This window comes from Xyrauchen texanus, chromosome 30, assembly GCF_025860055.1.
Source record: "Xyrauchen texanus isolate HMW12.3.18 chromosome 30, RBS_HiC_50CHRs, whole genome shotgun sequence".
NCBI classification, from domain to species: Eukaryota; Metazoa; Chordata; class Actinopteri; order Cypriniformes; family Catostomidae; genus Xyrauchen; species Xyrauchen texanus.
The window spans coordinates 24,680,490-24,696,805 of NC_068305.1; positions in this window are offsets into that span (position 1 = coordinate 24,680,490).

A 16,316-nucleotide genomic window follows, 5' to 3' on the forward strand; every position below is an offset into this window, starting at 1 on the left:
TGATCATTTTCTCAATGTGTAGCTCACGAAATGTCAAAGGATTTTGAGAGTTTGATTTAATCAACCCTATGATGTCGTCCTCATTTTCCTGGAGCACTTCTCAGGCAGAGATTTCAGTGTTTACCTCTAAATAGCTTGAAAATAATGAGCTTTGGTAGATGGGCCTAGCCTTCAAGGATTAACATACTGCAGACTAGAGAGACTTTGAACATTAAGGTAAAAGAGCTTTTCAAGGATTCCAGAAATCAACAGAGATAAAAAATGCACCTGAGATAGAGTTCTGAATGTGCTCTCTTTAAAGTAAAAATGGAAAACACAATAAATATCCTTAACCATTCTCAAAAAGAATCAAGAAAATTCAAAACTGAGAAAACCAAAGTTTTTAAAAACTCCTGGAGTCTCTGTATTAAGAATTTATTCTTGTTCAAGTTTAATAGTTTTATTTGCACAAATATGTATTTAGTATCTGTAACACTGTTAATATAATTTTGTAACTGATGCACATTTCATAAAGGTCCTTAAGAAGTGTTTTTAGAAAGTAATGCACTAGATGGCAGTGGAGAACTTTCTTTAAAATGAGCATCTTTTGCGAGTGAAGTGCTCCTTTCTGCAAACTCTGTTTTGCTGAGATTTCCCATATTGTCTCTTCATATTAATATTTTTTGTTTATTAATTTAAAAAAAATAGGTATAGCTTAAAACTCACATGTAGTTTCAATATCAGGTACAAGGAATCAACAGTGGTTAAAATTTTAAGCACTTTGTAATTCACTTATGATGCATGTTACCACAGGACTGATTGGAGCTGCTTCTTATTGTTCATTTACACAGACACTTGCTTTGATCCCAAGCTTTTTTTGTTGGTCTTAGACAGAAAAGCACAGAAGAATTGCATTGGAAAATGAATTGCTTCCTTGTGTTGAAAGGATAGCAATCAAATAGCAGGTTCAATTTCTGTCCGGTAGAGAGAGTCAGCAGTTTCAAGTTCCTCGGTGTCCACATTACTGAGGAACTCACATGATCCGTCCACACTGAGGCTGTTGTAAAGAAGGCTCACCAGCGCCTCTTCTTCCTGAGACGGCTGAGGAAGTTTGTAATGAACCAACACATCCTCACACGGTTCTACACCAGTACTGTAGAGAGCATCCTGACTGGCTGCATCACTGCCTGGTACTGCAATAGCACCGCCCACAATGGCAAAGCCCTGCAAAGGGTGGTGCGAACTGCCAGGAACATCATCGGAGGTGAGCTTCCCTCCCTCCAGGACATATACACTAGGCGGTGTGTGAAAAAAGCTCGGAGGATCATCAGAGACTCCAGCCACCAGAGTCATGGGTTGCTCTCACTGCTACCATCAGGCAGGCGGTATCGCAGCATCAGGACCCGCACCAGCCGACTACATGACAGCTTCTTTCCCCCAAACAATCAGACTGTTGAACACTTGATCTATCACGATCAATAATTAGCACTGCACTTTATTCATCTTATATCTCACACTGGACTGTCAACATATTCTCCTCAATATACTACTTCATATATATATATATATATATATATATATTTCATATACTCCTTACTTATTGTATTGTATATTGTGTATTCTATATTGTGTGTTTTGTATATAATTATTGTGTTGTGTAAGTATGTGTACATTTGATTTGTAAATTGTTTTGTGTAAGTATGTTGTTTATTGTAATTGGTATATGTCTCGTCACTGTCATGACTGCTATGTTGCTCGGAACTGCACACAAGAATTTCACCTACTGTTGCACATGTGTACATGGTAGTGTGACAATAAAGTGATTTGATTTGTCCTTCTGTAAATTAAAATAAAAAAATGTATCTAATAAACCGATTCTTTTTATGGAAAACAGCAGCAATACAAATGAATGTGACTGAGGCAGTCAGGCCCATAACATATTCATTACATCTAATTTAGTGTTCCACATGAGAGAGAAAGTCATACAGGTTTGGAACAATATGAGCAAGAGTATAGCATAACAGAATTTCATTTTTGGGTGAACTTGACCAAAAATTAAAATTCTCTCATCATTTACTCACTCTTTCAAGCCATTCCAGATGTGAATGACATTCTTTCTTCTGCATAACACAAACAAAGATTTTTAGAAGATTATTTCAGGTTTCCTTCAGCTCTTTAGGGCCTCACAATGCTAATGGTGGCCAGGCCTTTGAAGCTCCAAAAAGGAGCTTATGTGAGCATAAAGGTAATACATAAGACTCCAATGGTTTAGCCAATGCCTTCTGAAGCGATCCAATAGTTTTGGGTGAGAACAGATCAAAATATAACTCCTTTTTCATAGTAAATCTTGCCATTACTGTCTATAGCAGGGTTCCCCTATTAGTTTTCACAAAGGGCCAAATTCTGTTAACAATACAAAGTCAAGGGCCATGGCTGGTGATGTAATGACAACATTTTGGTGCTGCTACTATTATTATTATTAATATTGTTGTTTTTATTATTAAAAGAGTCATGCATAAATATTCTGATATTTTTTGTTCTATTTGTCAGTATTAGTAGCCTGTTTTATTTATTCAAACAATTATGAACATAACAAACAAAACCCTAAAGCCTTAAATGAACAATCTGATCCTCCACATCCTCCAACTGCTCAACTCCAAACGCGATCTACTCTCTGAACTTTCCCTAATTGCAAATTCAATTATTAGACCTATTAGCATTAATATTGTTATTGTTCTTAAGGATAATATAACAAAGTATTGCAATAATTTCAATAAAGAAACGTATCACGTATTCCCTGTTTGTGCCTAGACTTTTATGTTGAAATTCTTGTTGCTTAGTTCTCCGTTTCTGTTTCCTGTGTTAGTTTTGTAGTCCTTTTTAGTTTCATTTTATGATGGGTTTACCTTGATTGTTTCCTCAGGTTTTCCTCGTTTCCTTGTTTTCTCTTGTGAATTTAAGCCCTTGCATCCCCTGTTTTGTTTGTCAGTCTTTGCATGTGTTCGAACTATGGTGATTCACACTTAAAATCTATTTATTGGATTGGTTTGAATTACCATCGCAATGTAGACCGCTCCGACGGCCACTGAGTTTACCTCGCTGTCTCCCAAGGTGGATGATCCCCGACTGATGTCAGGGGTTATAAATGCCCACAGTCAACGAGCCAATGGCCACGCCTGCCATGGCTAACAAGTATGTTCTTGAACCCCATCCGTCCGAGAGCCAGTGTTGCAAGCTTTGTCCTTCTGAGAGCCAGCATTACTAGCCTTGTCCATCCCAGAGTCCACGTTCATGCCCCCTTCTGCCCTAGTGGAATTTTTTTTGGGGGGTCACCATGGCTCCGCCCCTCGAGCCTCCCACGGCTCCACCTTCCGAATCTCTCACAGCTGTGCTCATGGCCATCTGGAAGCAGAGGAGAAGAAGGGCTCCTACTGCCCTGTCACTGCCCGTGCTCACGACCACAGAGGTCGTTCCCCCATCACTACCCATGCTAACGACCACAGAGGCTGTTTCTCAATCGCTACCAGCGCTCCTGACTACAGTGACTCCAGTAATAGTCAAAACAAGACCCCCGCCCAAAATACATGTGCAAATATAAATAGGATGTATATTTACGCAACAGTGCTGTTTACTCATCTCACTTGCATAAAAACACAGATTAGATACTCCTCAAAATGCATCAACACCATGGAAAGATTAGGTATAGAAATGCTTTAACAGCTTTAAAAAAAATTATTTTTTAGATATATTTGTTACCCACTCTGTGTGCATAGACCTTTCATAGGAAGTTTGTCTTGCAAAATCGTCACAAATTTGATGTGAACAGGCCTGTAGCATGGGCCAAACATTTGTCTCGTGGGCTGGATGTGGCCCTCGTGCTGCCTATTGAGGAACCCTGTGCTGTGTCCGAAACCACGTCCTGTAACAGTATGTACTGTATTTGATGAAGGAAGCACTTATCTGCTAGCAAAAGATTACGTTCTTTTAGGGATGCATGCGAGTAGTAAGAATAGATTTCGGGCATAATTAATTCGGGTATGTGAGCATTGTCTCGTGATCCAAATATATAACGTAAGAACAACAACTGCAAAAACTATCCTCACATGTTTTGTTAAACTAGCACCATTTAAGCACAGAGAACAATTATCTTGGTATTTATAGCACTTACGGTTGAGAAGAGCTGTCCATTCATTTGCTTTGAATGGACCTACAGAGCTGAGATGTTCTTTTAAAAAACTTAGTTTGTGTTCTGCAGAAGAAAGAAAGTCATAAACATCTTAGATGGCATGAGGGTGAGTAAATGATGAGAGAATTACATTTTTGGGTGAACTAACCCTTTAATAGTACCTGGTATTTTAAGCAATGTAGGACTTTTAGCTTGAAACTAATTGCAACACCGATACCTGCTTTGCACGTGTGCGCACAGAGCGTGAATGGGATGATGATGATGATGAAGTTTAGAAGAAAGCAATCCATTTTACCAATCTGTACCAATGGTACACCTGCTTTGCTAAATTAATTATTTGCTTTAAGGGTATTGTGGTGAAGTTTGTGACCAACAGTGTCCAAAATGTCCAAAGTGCGAAGTAATATATTTTCTATTGGTTTACTCATGATATTAAAATATTTTGTACTTTTATTTTTATTTTTTATTATAAGATTTTTGTTGGTAAACAATTAACATTCGCTAGAACCAATTAAAATAAATTACTTTTCATGCTGTTTTGTTAGCTCTAATTTGTGTATTTGAATGTAAATAACAGTTATTTAACCGTGAAGGAACATCACAAAGTGTTGGTATAGTTAGGGAGGCTACTTTAGTTTTCTGAGCTCTGCACTTACATGAATTGAGAGTTAAATAGATAATTAAATCTGTGGTAAAAAGTGAAAAGAGGAAAGACTACAGCAGCAGCTCATGCAGCAAAGATGCTTAACAGTAGACAATCCTTTCATTCGTGTATCCCAAGATAAATTCAAAGTATTAAAGAAAAAAAAGGAACTGTCATACATTCATTCATCATCTAAGACTAATAACCTGTCAGCCACTAATATTATGCCACTGCATTCGCACGGAATTACTGAAGATAAGCTGGCTGTTAAACAATTGTTTAATTTGTTTGAGGTGATTAGTCAGTTCTGACTAATTGTACACACTTTGGTAGATTAGACATGGCTTTCTGCTCCTGCTCAGTTTGAGTCATTTGTTTTACTGCTCACAATGCACTGCATGTGCAGGTGTACGTGAGGGAAAATTAAGAAATGCCCTGAAAAAAAAAAAACATTTACAGATTTTTCTAAAACATTGACAGAGTCAAATATGTCTCATCTCTGCTGAACAGACTGTTGATTGTGTGTGTGTGTGTGTGTGTGTGTGTGTGTGTGTGTGTGTGTGTGTGTGTGTGTGTGTGTGTGGCCTTTTTTTAACAACTCTATGGACTTTTCAATTAGCATGGCAATAACTGGTTGATTCCTGTTCATTGTGTAAATATGGCAAATATTGTGTTTATGATGTTAAACAGATTTTTCCAGCAGGGAAAGACAATAGCACCCCTCTGAGATCGCTTTGGGGCTGCATGGGTTGTCTTGGCAGGATCAGCCTGAGATTGAGAGAGTGGATGAGAGAGAGAGAGCATGGCAAACATCAGCACCATCCACTGCATGCTAATGCCTCGACTCTCCTCTGTAATTGGACCACCTCATTAGCAAACCCAACTCTCTAATTTAACCTCATCCCTGATAATAACCAAATAATTTCCATTGTGGAATCCTGCTCACTGCTGCTCCACCCTAATGGCCACTCTCCTCTGTGATTAAGAGCAAACAGCCTCAGACTCATGCCATGAAGACTTGTGTCTGCTACAGAGGAGGAAAAAGAGAATGACAAAGGCTAGTTGTGGTTCTGTTTAAGGGGGGTATACAAAATTGATCTGAAGGCGTATGCTTAAATGTTTGAAATTAGTTTGTAGACAATTATTTATTTTTTATTTAATTACAAAAGAAAAATTTTATTAAAACAAAAAGAAAAGTTTTTGATATGGATGATATGGAAAAGCAGCCACTAAGTGCCCAACATAGATGGGAACTCCTTCAATATTGTTTAAAAAGCATCCCAGCGTGATACCTCAAGAAGTTGCTTGAGAAAATGTCAAGAGTACATGTCTGCAAATTCTAGGCAAATGGTGACTACTTTGAAGATGCTAAAATATAAAATAGTTTTGAATTATTTTGGAATTGTTTTAGTCACAACATAATTCTCATATTTCCATATCTATTACAGTATTCCATAGTTTTGATGACTTTACTATTATTCTAAAATGTGAAATAATAATAATATAAAAATAACAAAGAATGAGTAAGTGACCCTAAACTTTTGAACTGTAGTGTATGTACCATACAATTGAGGGCATTGTGTAAATTAGATTCTTTAAACTTTAGCTGCATTTTTTTTTTTTTTTGTCTTTATTTAAACTTTTCAATGTTTAACACTTTTACTATAGCACATGACTTGTAAAGTGATATATTTAATGTTTGCATTACATAACCAACAATATTTACAAGCTTGTTCAATCACAATTAAGTTTTGCTGTAGCTTAACTACGAGTAGCCTTAAGAAGTCGTCGACATGTCAGCCAAAAGTGTCAAAGCACACAAAAATGGAGTCGTTTCAGCAATTGCATTTTTCATCTTGCATTTTCTTTTATAAAACCATCGGTTTGGTTTCTATATAAGGTTTAGGGTAGAGTGGTATGTTTTGTTGATTTGAAACTCAATAGAGCATCTGTTTTTTATTTATCTCACATTTGCATTTTATGACCCTATCAGTTAGGTTTATTATGTTTAAGGTTTAGGATTTGGGGGTAAGTTTTGTTGATTTTAAACTCAATCAAGAAATATTCTTAAAAACCTCATCTGTTTGGGAGAACATTTAAATCACTTTTAGCACCTCACAGTGGATATTTCACCTTGGAACCTCTGTACTGTGTGTAATGAATCAGCGTCTACTGGTTTTGATTTCTAATTAACAATATTAATTATGTTTTTTGGATGTATTCATTGTTATGTAATTGCTTTTAGGAGAAAAAAACAAGAAAACACTTTCTAAGAAAGTTGTCAGTGCATCTCTGGCTTGTATTTAACAAAATACACAATTTGTGTGAAATGTATGGAGCTGATATTCATCTAATGGGATATATCTTCAATGTAGGTAGTGGCACATCTCTGCTGTAAGTAACACCACTGAGACAGTTCCAATTTAATAGGATGATATATTAGCATCATTTTTGGCCACTGAAACAGATGAATAACCTGCTCATCTCTGCTGAGTGTCTATCTTTCATGTGCTTCCATTCCTAGAGAGGGGCTGGATTAAGTAGGGTTGGGAACCGAGAACTGTTTTTTTATTCAGAACTGGTTACATTCTTTAAAAAAATACTGGAAGTGTATAATCTTCATAATTTTCAGTTCTTTTAACAGTTCGTCTATATGCAATTTTTCAACGATGTGGATGGAACACTGATTGTGTTTCCAGCAGTGCATTTCAGCAGCAGTTTTGTTGTTTTGTAATAAGTGGATAATAATATTTATGATGAAGGATAGTAATAATTATATTTAGAACTCCAGTGAGAAACACAAAACTCCATAAGATGTTGGTTAATGGAAAAAAATAACCTTGGGATAAACTAGGCTCACTGTGGGAGCCAGTTCCCCTCTGGCTAAACAGCATGAACATAATGTGTCCTGGATTAACTGCAGAAGTTCACATGGATGCATTGTCCTTTGTTAGTTGGCTGATAAAGACCTTTCTTTGCAATAAATTGATAGTCAATTAATTCCATTTTAATAGTGTAGTTCATCATTAGACCAAGGTGATGCAGGTAGAGATCAGTGAACTGCGTCCAGTTCAACCGGCAGTGCATTTCAGTGAGGTCTATCCTAAATCCAAGGTTCAGGCAATGACATATGAATTATCCCATGTCTTATGGTTGGAGTTGGCATCAATTCATCCCCTGAAGTCCATCATAATAGACTGAAGTGATGTCTGGCTGGCATCAGCTGTATTCAGTTGTCAGCACTCAGAGACATGTAGCAATGGAGTCCGACACCCAGCAGGATCGTAGCTGGATCTGGCCAGTTCTGGTAACCTCAAGATATGAATCCAGACGTTGAGACAGGGAAATAAATAGTGTAGATGCCATAACCTTTTTTGCAGAGATATAGATCCTGATATATGTTTCTGGTTTCGGTTGAGCTAACTAAAGCAGCCTAATTGTGAGTTGGTGGATTCTCCTACTGATCAATGCCCCCTTGTTTTAATGATCTTGACCTTATGCACTATTTGTTACAGAGGCAGACGCAGGCAGACGAGGAGTGGGGATCTAGATACGGCTTTATTGAAAATAATAAGACAAACAAGGCTTTAGCAAACAAAACATCCACGAGGGGATACAAAAGATATAAACAAAGGAAAACATCCACGACGGGCTAAGGCAGGAACACAGACCAGAAACTACAAGACTTTAACATATACCTTTAAACATTGACATAGGAACATCTAAACATTCACATTTGAAACATTCACATTCAACAACCGACAAAGACTGCACAAACAACAGGGCTTAAGTACACAGGGATAATGATGATCAAACGACATGCAGGTGAGAACAATGAAGTGCATAGGCAGTGATGAGGGCAGGGAATTATGGGAAGTGTAGTTTATGAAAGTGCAGACAACAGGGGATCGTGACAATATGCTGACTAGTAAAATGAAACCATTTCTCCATTTCATGACTGCCAGCCGTTTATTCTTATAACTTTAATTGCTTAATGTTATAATATAGCGTATGCTGTGGGTGCTTAAGTGTGACATGATACTACATTTGTGTACCAAAATATGGCTGAGAATCACCAACGGTAATTTCAATTTACTAATACATTTAATATTTTTTAGCAGACAACTATGGTAATGATTAAGTCCACAGTAGGTAAATTAGCCATGACTAGTCCATTATTCACCTGTCACCTTCATTATTCTTATATTGGTTATCTTTTATTGTAATTGTCTCAAAGTAGCTTTACTGACAAGCAAACATGAGACTCTTTCATAAATGAATATCAGTTTTAGCAAGAATCGATTAGGTTGTTCATTAGTCATTATATTTGCATTATACATTTAACTCATTATACACCCATATACATTTAGCTTGTGGTGTTGTTGACTAGAACTGAGCCAGACTGTTTATATACAGTATACCATTCATGTGCATGAGTGTAAACACAGGACTGCACATGTCCATGGTGAATTATTGCCTTGTCACTTCCTTTTCCACCTGTCATCTTTCATAGTGCTAAGCCGCATGTTAAATAAATTATTTTGCCAAACGATTTGGCACTCAGTGTGCCTGAACTTTTGTCAAGAGAATTGCAGTGTCCCCATAGAGACTGCTTACTTTGAGTCAAACTTTCACTTTGCTTTTCAATTGGAGGGCACCTGAGCTTGGAGAACAAATCACTTAAAGTATTTGTGCAGAACCATGTCCTGTAATGCTCTCAACACTCAGATGCCCTTGGTTGCTGGAATTTCATTCCAAGCATTTCATTCCATCAACTGTTTTTATAATTAGGTCTGTTCTTTCTCTAGTGTCTGATTCCACTAAGGCTGTCAAGGTATTCGATATGTATGGTTTATAAATTATAACCTATCCTTGTTATAAGAAAATATTTACCTTCATAGGGTTAAAATGATTGTGTTTGAGGCTATCAGCAGTGTTTGTTATTTCAGTGCTCATTCTACTGATGGTAAAACTGGCAGTCAAATGGACCACTGGGATCTGGGCCTAACAAAATCCTTTTGCAGTGGCAGAAAGAAGGTGAACTGTGGTATCTATCTCATGGGTATGCCGCTATGTGCACCCTGCCAAACTTTGAGTATTTCCTCTTCCGACACCACCATAACTGCTTACTCTCTTTTTTCCATTGCTAGTTATTGTGGAGGAGCACTGCTTGAGCAACATGTTTGAGCTCTAGGGGTCACAGTGCAGTCACACTATTCTCCCTGGGTTTACGGCTTTTTAATAAACTTCAACAACATTTTCTATCTATGTGCCGCAAGCCTGAGGGAACAGAGGAAGTGAGAGTTTAACGACATGGAAACCTAAGCCCATGGACGGGCCCTTAAATGTACAAAATAAAAGTATGCGATAAACAAAACTGCTGTGTGTTACATTGGTACACATGCCACATATCTTTGGAAAGCTACATTTCTTGATTTTCTATTGATATAAACCATTTTAAGATACAATCACAACAGCAGGTACAATCTATATCTTTGTCAGACCACCAACATATAAACAACCAATAACAAAATTTAGGCAACTCACCTATGATGCCTCATAGTTGTACACTGAGCCATAACTTCCTGACAAAAACCGTGTTGTTTCATTGTCAAATGTCCAAATGATCAAATCAAGTAAAATGTTTAGTCCAAATCACATTATTACATCAATAAATATCCACAGACTCTTGTTGCATCATTTCGAAGCACCTGGCAGCTGTGCCTAATCTTTCACATATAATCGGTACTAACTTCAGTTCAGATGTAAACATTTCCTATATCCAGTATCAAAATGGAAGCACGCACTCTGACCTTTCGATTGACACCTCATTTGACCCAATAGGAGCTTCCATGTCCTGTCCAAAGCCTTCAATACCCAACCACAGTCTGTGTCGAATGTAAGGGCATACCCACTTTCCTTTGTTTACTGATCAAACCAATTACATCGAAGAGTGGAAATGACTGACGCATCGTATAGCCAATGAAATTCTGAAAACAGTGATATGCGGCTTTAGTGGATTAATTAGAGCACGATTCTGTTATGCGTGTAGCGCAAACTATAATCTCCTTTACCCACTGTTTTACGCCTCCGTGCGTAAAGCCATTGGAGAGTTGTTTTGGAACTGTTTACACATTTGGCGATTTAAATATGGTGAAACGGACGCTGAAAACAGGATTTTCACCTCAGGATGTGATATAAGAAGGCATTCATTGTGAAAATTCTGAGTTTGGAGATGAAATTTCTGAAAACAATACGGATGATTTGGAGGCAGAGGAAATATGGAGAGATGAGACATTGCTCTGGACAAGTAAGTGTTTTCTTGTGTTTTATAACATATATTACTGTATATTCCGCATAAATAAGCTTTAGTTTGAATAATGAATACACATTTTGTAATAACCCTTTGTCGTGTGTTTCCTCAGTGAGTGTTTGAACCGTTTGTGCGTGTTTTTAGTTCATTGTTTGTTTCAGATCTATTGACATGCTATATAGATGTTTTGTATATTTACTGTAAATATATATTTATATATATATATATAAATGGACACGAATATATATATATATATATATATATATATATATATAAATCAATAAATATAAGTTGAAAATAAGAATATATGTTGTGTTTGAGAGTCTATTTGATACAATGTGGGTAGGTGGGGGAGGGTAGGCCCATCTATTTGTTACAATGCTGAATTGATGGGGGAGGTGTAGGCCCATCTCTTTGTTCCATAGTACATTGGCAAAGTATACAGTATTTACAGTAAATATACATACAATAATACATATTTACACACTCGAAAAGAAAAACTATATATATATATATATATAGAATACAGAAAAGATGGAAAAGTTGTGTCTAGCTTTCTAAATTACATTTATTTATTCTCCCCACTCAGCAAGCGGCCACATAAAGTGGAGCAGCAGGACAGCACCTCATCAAGAGAGGAGGGCTTTCAGAGAGACCCTTGCTGACAGAGTTGGGGTCTCAATCCACAGCCAGACCCGTATCTCCTGCTCCACGAAGAGCACATCACAGGCCGTTGCACATCACCAAATCTTGCACCGCTGGTCGTCTGAAGTGCAGGCAGTGTCATGCAAAGACACCAGTGAAGTACTCTTCCTGTGTTGTGCCTATGTGCTTTGTACACAAATGTGACTGCTACAATGACTGGCATGTTGCTAGAAACATGTAAAATTTTATAATGGTTTGTAAATACTTTGTGTAAAAATTCATGTAAATAGTTTGTTGTGTATTTTTATATAAACAAATTGTCCACCATAGCACTAGTTTTGACTCTTTTATATGCACAACATTTAGTTTCAAGAAGGGAAAAGGCACTCTAATGTGTTTATGCATCAGTTACTCTGTGTCAGCAAAACTAATAGTGGATCTGGATATGGAATATGATAGCTCTAAATGTCATCTTTCATTAGAGCCCAAAATTATGACTGTACGTTGAAGCGTTCAAAAGTAGTAGCCTTTTTGTCCTAGGTTACCAAAGTGTCCTTTTGGAGTATCCAAAAGGCACTTTTGTAAAACGCCTGGGTGTACCCTTAGAAAAACATGTGTAAAATATTCATTTTTTATGGTATTGTTATAACATTTGAACTTGGACTAGGTAAGGATTCATGCTGTGATCCCATTGTGTTCTCAAGCTAATAGCTACAAATTATAGTCATCTGCAGGCATCTGTATGCAAAAAAAATTTCAGGCGAAAAAAAAACTTCTATTTCATTGTGTTCAAACTTCTATTACTCAGAATCAGTAGCACTTACAGTAATTCTGTCTGCTGGGGAAAAAACTTCAGAGTGTCCCCTTTCAAATGTGACCAAAACCATGCATGTACTCCAAACGGTTCAAGAACAGCTTTAAATTTACTTTGGGTATGCCTTGATTAGGCGTTTTAGGCTAATTTTACAGGATTGGGAAGAGGATATAGAACCGTATCTTAAATAAAATACTGAGTGAGGCAAAATTGTCATGCCAATATCTAAATTCAATGAAAATGTATGACCCTTTGGCTCCTAAAACCACTAAAGCCGTGGGCTGAAACTGAAAAACTAGCCAAAAATAAAATATACAGTACATCTAAAGAAAATGTTCATTGCAGTAACATCGTTTGGTGGTTTGATGTTTTTACCTAATGTTAAAGTGTAAGTTCATGCAAAAATTATTTCAATAGTTTTTTACCCTCATGTCAGACAGCCTCACTCACCATTCACCTTTCATTGCAAAAATGCTATAAAAGTGAATGGTGAAGGAGACTGTTAGCAAGTACATTCGTAAGATAAACCTTGCATCATCTTATTGCAGTGAGGGTTACACTTTGGGAAAAGTCAAGTTTAGATGTCGACAACTAGAAGTGCAGGTGTATTTGTTAGAGCTGAACATTTTAGCTTAAAAGTAAGAGTTCAAGCAAGAAACCCAAAGGCACCATTAAATCAGGAGGGGGAAGAAAATTGTCAGCACTAAGCCTTGCACAACTTTAGGTCACTCTTAATTCTCAGATCAATATGAGCTGTTACAATTTCACAGTTGGTCATGCTTCACTGTTTGACATTTGCGCCTTTAGTGCAGGGTGGGGGATTGTCTGAATGTGTGAGGCAGAACAGAAAGAAAGAGGTAGAGAGAGGCCTGTCGCCATGTGGGAGCTCACATTGACACCTCCAAAGCAAAGCTCCACTTGGCATGCAGTCAACGGTGTCCGCTGAAGAGTAGCTGCAAATGAGTCCATTCTATCTCACAGTTCCCCAGGTGGCAAAACAACCCCTTTCTTTACCTCTATCAGAGCATCCTAGAGTCCCTCAGACAGTGGTATACAAACCTTAACTTTGCCACTCTCAAAAGGGGGCATCATGTATAATTTTGTGGATCATGTATATGAATGCTCCCTTCAACACTTTTAGACACATCGTATCACTAGTGAGTGGGATGGCAGAGTACTGCAGAGTCATAGGTCTGTGTACCTGAATACAGTTCTTGACTGAAGCCCTTTGCTATTGCTCTGAAGTTATTTTACGTCCAGAGCATAAACCATGCAATTCCATGCTAAAAAAGATTTTACTAGAACTAAATTAATATTTAGGGTAATATTTAGGTAAGAATAGCATACCAAAATTTTAGTAGTCGTTACCAATGAAACTAATTTCAATATCACAGCAGAAATAGCTAGTATACCATTATACACACTCCTTTAGCCTATAAATAATGGGGTCCAAAGAAATTTTGTATTGTATTTGTATTGTATTGTATTGAAGTATTTGACCTTTTTGGAGGGCTCTCAGTGAGGACCATGTGGAGGGAAACTGAAAAGTGGTGGCAATTGTAAATTCTGTTCTTTGTGGAATTCTTTCTTATCTCTTTGTATATTTTTTATTTTCCCAAATATTTTATTTTGTTTGTTTGAATATGTGTGCGTTGTGTAATTTAGGCTTTGACCACAGGGATATTTGTTGAGGGATGGGGTGGGATTCGAGGGGGAAATATTGGGAGTAAAGTTGATTCTGTATGTATAAATTATGTTTTGTTTATTCCATTTGTCACATAAGAATCAATAAAAAATATTAATAGCAATAATGGGGTCCAAAGTTTAAACCTCAAAAATGGCATAAAAGCAGCATGAAGTTAATGCCTTTATGTCCTTTTTGGAGCTTGAAAGTTTGCGCCCAACTGACTGAAATTGTAGGGGTATATTAACATCATATCCCCATCAAAATATCCTTTTTTGTGTGCTGCAGAGGAGAGAAAGTCAAATGAGTTTGAGATGGCATAAGGGTGAGTAAACTATGCAGCCTTGTCTCAAAGAATTAACGTTACTCTATATACTGTACATTTTTGCAAACTGACTTGTAGGTGCCATTTTCGACATTTTCACCGCAGTTTCCTTATGAAATGACCACTAGAGGCACTACAACAACTGTGTGGTTTAATCCTTTTGATCTTATAAAAGCTTATTTTTCACTCTATTACTCATCCCCCACTATGCTATGATTTCAGAACACTTTTACTTTAATGCATGATTTGAAAAACAAAACATATTAACACTTGTATTACAGAACCACTTACATATACAGACCTATTCCTATGTCATTAGCTTACTTGGTAGCTTACCTATTAAAGTGTTGTCCTTTGAGCTCAATGGCCGTGGTACAAATCCATTCAAAGATGCACGAAAGTGAAAGTAATATAGAAGTGGCACATAATGATGTGGTTGCTTCAGTTAATGTGTGTGTTTTGTTTTGTTTGTTTGTTTGTTTTTTGCATTTTAAAACACTATCGGTTAGGGTTAGGTGTTGGTTAAGGGTAAGGATGTCTGTTTTGTTAAACTCTCATTTATCTTTTCTGACAATATTGGTCAGGTTTAGGGTAAAGTTTTAGGTTAGTGAGGTAAGTTTTACTTATTAAAACCTCCATCTAAATTCAACTTAAAAACCTTGTCTGATTACAACCTTATTTAGATCGGTTTTGGCACCCCCCCACCCCCTCCCGCTGGACATTTCATTTGAAAACTGCAGCCAAACGTGTCATGAAGCTTGTAATTTCAGTTTTGCAAAATTGTTACAATGCTCCCGTAAATTTCACGAGACCAGGCTGAAATTATGAGACAATTATAATTTTGAGTGAACTATTCTTTACAACCCCAATTCGAAAAAATTGGGACAGTATGAAAAATGCTAATAAAACATAGTTAGTGATTTGTAAATTACTTTCACCTTTGCTATATTGAAAGCACTGCAACTACACAGTATATTATGTTTTACCTTGTGAATTGTTTTTAATGTACAGTCATTTCAACTCAAATGATTGCAACATGCTCCAAAAAAGTTGCGACAGGAGCAATTTAATACTAATAACAATTTTATGAGTTGAAATAACAAGACGATGTGAAACAGGAGATGTTAAACTGGTGAGGCAATCGTGTCATAGTATACAGTGAGCCTCCAAAAACAGCCAAGTCCTTCAAGAGCAAGGATCATTCGAGACTTGTCAATTTGCCAACATATACTTCAGCAAATAATCCAGCACTTTGAGAACAATGGATTTTGGGCATTTCACCCTCTACAGTGCACAATGTAGTTAAAAGATTCGAGGAATCTGGTCAAATCTCAGTGCGTAATGGGCAAGACGAAAACCACTCTAAATGCACGTGATCTCTGATCCCTCAGACATCTCTGTCTTAAAAAACACAAGTGCATGGCTGTGTAAGCAGAGAGTGTGGGTGCTAGACTGGCCTGCCTGCAGTTCTGACCTGTCTCCAATTGAGAATGTGTGTCACATTATGAAGTGCAATAGATGGCAATGAAGACCCCTTACAATTGCTGAAGACCTGCATAATGGATGAATGTGGGAAAATTCCATTTTCTAAACTTAACAAACGTGTGTCCTCAATGCCCAAATGCTTAATAGGCTAAGTGTTATTAGAAGAAATGGTGATGTTTCACAGTGGTGAACAATGTCCCAAAATGTTTGGAGTGTGTTGTAATCATAAAAACAAAAATAAA